Genomic DNA, 7,579 nt, shown 5'->3' with positions numbered 1-7,579 from the left:
TGTTTTATGTCCATTTGGGGTTGATCTTATTAATCTTTTCTTTTGGGTGGTTATGTTTATGTTAGGTTGACTATTTTTTATTTTGACCTAAATATGTTTATATGTGGGTGGATTGACCCAAGTTTTAAAGAATTTGGAGTGTGGACTTTTGTGCCGGTGACCAAACCGGTCGCCTTACCAGTAGTCTCGTACTAGTCGTGCTAGTAGGAACTGATGATGCGGCATTGCTTGTGGTGTCGACTGGCAGGCGGTGGTCGTAGTGACAAATTTCAATACTTTTTAAGTCATTACAAATTTAAATTCCTTGGATTTTAATTACTTCAAATTTCAATTTAAAACCCTTTTGATAAGGCATGGGTTATTCATACACCATATGGGTTATTTGGACACCATATGTGCCTATACGGCTTGAATTGGGGCTATACGAGCCGTATAGGTGCAAAATTTTGTCTTTTTGTGATAAAGAGTGTCAGATGTGTGAATCCTATACGGCTCGTATATGGGCTATACGACCCGTATATACTGGAAAAACTGTCATCTGTATATTAGTTAGTCATGTGAGGGTTATACGGCTCGTATCGCCTCTATACGATCCGTATAGAGTCGTTAGCACACCATGAGGTGGTGTTTGAATATAATGACCCTTTAATAAATTTGAAATCCAAGATGGTGTTTGAATAGTGGCATGGAAATCCAAGATTGTAGGAATTAGATTGAAATAGGGGAAACGGGCAAAAGGTCACCCGCCACATACTAGTGGCGGTGACCCGACGACACCATGTAGGATACCGCGGCACAAAAGGTGGTAGAGTGCGGGGGATTATTGTAGCAACCCTGATTTTGTTTTCAAGTTTAATAAATGAAAGAAATAAAAGGAAAGAGAATTATGGAGATAAAAGAAAGTTTTTTGAAAGGGAAAATTTTAATCAACTATTGTGGAATGTAAAGGAATGGAACGAAAAGATAATATTATAAACTTTCCTTTTATTTCTCTCGTTAAAAAATCTTCAAAACACTATATTTTCAAATATCCTTTCAAATCATTTCTTTTCACTCGTTAGATGAGATTCGGAAACATAACGTGGGTTAGGGAGAAGATGTAGATAAGGACATAAGGGTGTGGGCCCTTGGCATTTTATTATTTTATGTTGTGTTCAATTAAAATGTTCGCGTCGAGTAGGATTTTATAACCGTTTGCCGTTTTAAAACTACATATATAATAGCCAATCTACACTCACTTAACATAATTATTTAATATACGTCTATGTGAAGGACGAAAAATGTGACGATCTCGTAAACATAATCTTTTGATACAAGGGCAGATCCAATGTTTGTTCTGGGAGGGTGCATGCACCCCCTCAAATCTATAGTTTCTTTTATAAAGTTCTAAAATATTAGGCCAAAAGACCTAAGTGCCCCATTCATATTTTTTTGAGTGCCCCAAACCCAATGCCTTGAGATAAACTTACAAGCACAAGTTTTATTTTGTTTTAAAAAATAACAATTAAGCCTAGATTGCTTAATTGTCTAACCACTTTATAAATCCAAAATTTGAATTTCTCATTTATGAGTGGGACATGTTAATAAAATTGTGTGAGTATTATTCATAAGATTTTGATAATTGGGATAAAATTTGGCATCTCAACTTGGCATATACATGATAGTGTGTTGGAAGATGAAATGTTTGCAAATTTCAAATGCATTACCAATCTTGTTATAGTTATGGTGGAAACTCTCTCTCTTTTCATTTGGTTTATCGGTTATTAAAGTTAACATTAGTTTTGCCTATTACAACCACAACGGTTGAGAGGTTTTTCAAAAATGATCATAATGAAAATTTCTGTAATTAAATCGGTGAATTTATTAAACGCGTGAATCGGTGAATTTATTAAACGCGCGTCTAGTTTGTAGTGTTAAGAAAGAAACATTTTTAAGTGTAATTATGAATAAAACTGTAATTGACCATTTCAAGAGATGAAATCATATCGAGGTCAATTGTAATATGTATTTTGTTTATTATGTTTTATGAAATTTATTGCATAAATTTCTATGCATAGTTTAATTAATATAATTTTTTTTATCCGGACCAGTTTGGTTTGACCCGTTTTAGTTTGACTTGATCCGTTCTAGACTAACCTTTTTTGGCACCCACTTGCTAAAATTCCTGGATCCACCACTGTTTTGATACATGCCCACCCGTGTAATTTATTCTTATAAGACAAAGAGTAGTACGCTAATCGCACCCTGCACACATCAACATAAGAGGCACGATACACTGTTACACAATGGTGAAATGTGGTTTCTAAGACAAAAGCGCCAAGTCAATCGCGAGCGTGAGGCTTGGCATGTAAATACCTTTTTCATATTTTTGTAAAAAAAAACAAATAAATAAGAGTCGTTATTTTTTAGTTAAAGTAAAAAAGTTAATATTACGTGACGGGAGGCTAGAGGTGCACACATAACACATCGGGTATTAGAAAAACCTGGATTCGGGTATGGAATCGGGTATTAGCAATACCCGGGTCGGGTTCATGTTTGGGTATTGCCTCTAAAAACCATACCCTATGTATCGGGTTCGGGTCGGGTATAGAACCGGGTATTCTAAAATGAGTATTTGAATACTCTATTTCTGGGTATTGTAAAAACCATATTTTTGGGTTTTCCGGGTTTTATTCCGGATATAGATTGAAATTTTTTAGAGGTTGCACTTTTTAGGGGTGTTTTTCAATTATTTTTCAGGTAATTTCGGTTATAAATCCGGTTCCGGGTTTTGGATTCGGGTATTAGAAACCCGGGCATAAAAAAACCAGTTCCGTCCAGGTTGTGGTTTTTTTTTCCACCTCTACGGGAGGCTACTACGAGCCGTTGATGTGAAGATACCGCGGATACAGGTAATACCCAAAATATCCATTTAACCATCATCTCTCCAAAATTCACAGTTGTTTCTGGAGAGAGAGTCATACAATCAATCAATCATCAAATCCATCCGCCTTAACAACAACTACTACTACTTTCTCAGCAGTTTCTTCTTCCCGCCATTTCTCAACAACAACTCCCCAGCAGAAGAAACACGTCATCATCTTTCACACCTTCTTCAACTTCCTCTCGTTCCGCTCATCCAATTCACCGTCTTCGGTAACAAATTAAATCATGATGAATATAAGTTGTTGTTATTATTAGGTTTTTGATTAATTTTGGGGCAGAGGGAGCTATGGAGAATTGTGAATTCGCAGAGACTCACCAGTGGCCTCGAATCCGCTTGGAACAAACTCAAGGGCGAAGGTCAACTATTCATTCGCCTTTATATTCGTTTGTTTCGCACTTGACTTGAACAACCAATTTCCTTCTATTAACTAATTGATCAGACACGAACGAACAAACGGAGGCTGTATTTCTTCAATCATGCTCACGAACGTTAGTTAATATTTGCTTTTTTATGCTTGTTCATGAAAGGTTTTTACTACATTTTAATGACTATTCTAATCTTATCATATGGAGATTTAAGCAACATAAGTACCTACAAAACAAAAATATATATGAGAATTATGTGGTTAAGCAAGTTGTATTGTAAAATTGACATATGAATATGAATGTTAAATAAAACACCAACACAAACTTGGCAGCCTGACCGACCGACCGAGACCATTATTGGTTAGCCTAATTACATAAAACATTGTTTCTGCTCGTTTGTGTTTGTGAATCTCTCACAAACAAGTTCGTTTCCGTTGGCACGTTTGATAAAAGCTTAATGGAGGAACATGAACAAGGCCTTGCTCGGTTTGGTTCTAGTTTCATTGTTTTTGATTGTCACTACTGATTTCAGTTGATTGTTTTCGTTTATGTTTGTGGCGATTGTGAAGCTTTTATAATCTAGGAAATCAGAATTATAATGACAAATCTCCAAAAATCTGATTTTATGATATCGCTATTATCATTGACGAACTGTTGGTGTTAATGTTTTGTGCATCAGAGGTGCTAACGAAGGAGAACATTGTGGAACCCATGAGGGACATTAGGAGAGCTCTTTTAGAAGCAGATGTATGTGCAGACTATCTATATAATTGTTATATTACTGAAAAGGTTTATGATCAATAAAAAAAATATTAAATTTGTAATTCTTGTTTGCAGGTTAGTAAGAAGGTTTGTTCAAGCTGTAAGTGAACAAGCTGTTGGTGTTGGTGTGATCCGAGGAGTCAAACCAGATCAGCAGTTGGTCAAAGTATGTTTTTTTTCTTGAATGTACTATTCTTACTTCTTAGAATAATTAAGACAAATTTCAAAATATTTGCTTTTGCAGATTGTAAGTGATAAACTGGTGAAGCTAATGGGAGGAGAAGTTTCTGAGTTGACTTTCGCGAAATCGGGCCCTACAGTGATCTTACTGGCTGGTCTACAAGGTGTTGGGAAGACTACTGTTAGTGCGAAGTTAGCTTATTACCTCAAGAAACAGGTGCGCGGCATATTAACACACACACACAAATATCTTCTATCAAATATTTACAGTTAGCTTTACTATAGTTTCTTACCATTTTTGTAATTATAATGGTAATATGTTGATTGCTGGAGATGTGTATCGACCAGCTGCAATTGATCAACTTGTTATTTTGGGTAAACAGGTAACAGTTACATGACCAACTAATTATTTTCTATGACCACACTTTCAAAAACAGAAATTTGTAATCAATCAATCAATCAATCATACCCAGTAAAATCCCACCGACAGCAGAGCTATAGGTGGGATGTAGGCACACCGTACCTCTATCCAAAGGAATAAAGAGGTGGCTTCCAGAGAGACCCTCGGCTCTAAGAACATGTGTATGAAGCAAAAAAAGGAAATCAAAGTTTAACAGTTATATAAAAAACTACTACTAATTATAATAATATTAATAAAAAGGTCACAGTTTAACCGCAATATAAAAGCTAATAATAATAATAATAAAATATGTAAGGGAAATACCATTATGGTATGTGACCTAAATAAGTTAAGTCTAAGCCCTAAGGTATTCAATTCTCTCTAAAAATCCTTAACTTTAATTCTACTTCTCCACGAATTCCTATCCTCAACCATGTCCTCGGAGAGGTTTAGGTCTATCAAATCATGCCTAATCCTCTCATCCCAAGTCAATTTCGGTCGTCCTCTACCCCTCCTCCCCTCTATAGAAATTTGTAATGAAACTCAAATTTATACAGGTGGATGTTCCAGTGTATACAGCTGGAACCGATGTGAAACCAGCGGATATAGCTAGACAAGGTCTTCAAGAGGCCAAAAAGAAGAATGTAGATGTTATTATTATGGATACCGCAGGACGACTTCAGGTTATTTAGCACTTATCATCTATTGATTATATTCTAAAAACCCTTTGGTAGTTTGTAATTTGACTTTAATTATCAGATAGACAAAACTATGATGGATGAATTAAAAGACGTGAAGCGAGTATTAAATCCCACCGAAGTTTTGCTTGTTGTAGATGCAATGACTGGCCAAGAAGCTGCAGGTTTAGTAGTGATACTAAATTTTAATTACTTATTTTGGTTATTTTTTTAGCATACTAAAGTTTGTAACCTGTTGCAGCCTTGGTGACAACTTTCAACCTTGAAATTGGGATTACGGGAGCAATATTAACTAAACTAGACGGAGATTCAAGAGGCGGGGGGCCGCTTTGAGTGTTAAAGAGGTACATTATTAAAACACTTATTTTATTTTCACCTAAAAGAATATCATGTTCATTTTTTGATTTATTTAATTTTAGGTATCGGGAAAACCGATAAAGCTCGTGGGGCGTGGAGAAAGAATGGAAGATCTTGAACCGTTTTATCCGGATCGAATGGCGGGGCGCATTTTGGGCATGGGAGATGTTCTTTCATTTGTGGAGAAAGCACAAGAAGTTGTGAGTGTCTTATTACTACTATTGTTGTTAGTATTATAATCTGAAATTTAGTAATTTGCTCGTAAAAGCAGTATTTGAAACTTTTATTATAATAAATTCTTAGATGAAACAAGAAGATGCTGAAGATTTGCAGCAAAAGATCATGAGTGCAAAGTTTGACTTCAATGACTTTTTAAAGCAAACGCGTGCGGTTGCACAAATGGGTTCGATGTCGCGTGTTCTCGGAATGATCCCGGGAATGGGGAAAGTTACTCCCGCGCAAATTCGAGAAGCGGAAAAGAGTTTACAAATAATGGAAAAAATGATTGAAGTCATGACTCCAGGTTTATATATTAAAAACTCTCTTTAAATAAATTACGTAACTAGTCCTTAAGCAGTTAAGTGTATAAAAGACTAAAATGCCCTTACATTAAACAGAAAATTTGAAGCGGTATTAGACACGCCTGGCTTTAATTATAACAAAAATGAATAAATAAGTCAAATTAGAACTTTTTTTGGATTTTGGACTAAAACTCTAAAAGGGTTATTACTTTGGCGGCCTAACAAGAGGCACTAAGACCATAATTTGCTCTAAATTGCATATGTGAATTTATTTACAGAGGAGAGGGAAAAGCCTGAACTGCTAGCGGAATCCCCCGCTAGGAGGAAAGCGAATCGCTCAAGAATCTGGAAAAACCGAGCAGCAAGTAAGAATATAATAAATCAATTACTCCGTACATAGTTTTTTCCGGTTTTATGTAACGTTTTCCCGGTGAATCATGTTTTTCATTTATTTATAATATATAGAAACATAGATATTACATCAACATAGCAGGTAGGCGGGCACAAGCTGCGCCGCCACCCCTTTCTGAATTGCAAACCCTAACCTGCTAAAGACATACCTCTGCCCCTTTGGAGTCGACACATTGCTATGCACAACCCGTTGGACCAAAAATTGCTGTCAATAGAAAAACATAGATGTAACGTTTTGAATTTGATATGTGAAATAATTGAAAATTGTATTTTTAGGTGAGTCAACTCGTTGCACAACTTTTTCAAATGCGTGTTCGGATGAAGAATTTGATGGGTGTAATGCAAGGCGGGTCAGTTCCTGCACTTAGCAACCTTGAAGAAGCAATGAAAGCTGAACAAAAGGTTTGTTTTTATTTAAAAAATAATTCAATAATTGCATACAACTGATTTTAATTCGGGTTGAATTTTAGGCACCACCGGGTACCGCCAGGAGGAAGAGAAGATCAGACTCGAGGAAACAGTTCGCAGGGTCAGCGGGGCGGCCGAATCCTCGTGGGTTTGGTGGGGGGAATTGAGTGTGTTAAATTGGGGAGTAGATAGATTATTATTGTTGTTGTAGCCTTGAAAAGAGAAAGGTGTAAAGTAGGTAATGGATTAAAGTTTTTGTGATCTAAATGTTGTTTATTGTGATTCTATTAAAATGGTGATATTGAAACTTGAGTATTATGATTTTTTGTGTTTTATTTTATACTCAACTTACCTTTATCTATCATATCACCATCAACTTTTAAGTTATAAAAATTAAAAACAGGAGCACAGGTTTTTAATAGAAGTTAAAAAAAAATAAAAAAAATTACAAACATCATATCATTGAGAAGCAGAGATGCCAATGTGAGTGGGTTGGGTTGGGTTGGATTTGGGTGATGGGTGAGGATGGGTACGGGTTAGGATGGGTTTTT

General features: G+C 35.9%; 1 pseudogene across 1 annotated transcript; it reads left to right on the top strand.

Moving 5' to 3' along the window:
- The first annotated feature begins 4,550 nt into the window (after window positions 1–4,550).
- Window positions 4,551–7,352, top strand: LOC143554879 (signal recognition particle subunit SRP54, chloroplastic-like; annotated as a pseudogene). Its single transcript, XR_013139100.1, has 9 exons — window positions 4,551–4,616; window positions 5,191–5,316; window positions 5,393–5,495; window positions 5,573–5,675; window positions 5,751–5,888; window positions 5,992–6,211; window positions 6,488–6,574; window positions 6,897–7,022; window positions 7,091–7,352. The product of XR_013139100.1 is annotated as a signal recognition particle subunit SRP54, chloroplastic-like (transcript).
- The last annotated feature ends 227 nt before the right edge of the window (window positions 7,353–7,579 follow it).

The sequence above is a fragment of the Bidens hawaiensis genome, unplaced genomic scaffold, assembly GCF_021521415.1.
Source record: "Bidens hawaiensis isolate Kalapana, Puna unplaced genomic scaffold, B.hawaiensis_p1.1 tig00017861_1, whole genome shotgun sequence".
NCBI lineage: Eukaryota > Viridiplantae > Streptophyta > Magnoliopsida > Asterales > Asteraceae > Bidens > Bidens hawaiensis.
Note: the sequence above shows the minus strand (reverse complement) of the source record. Positions and strands in the feature narration are given on the sequence as shown.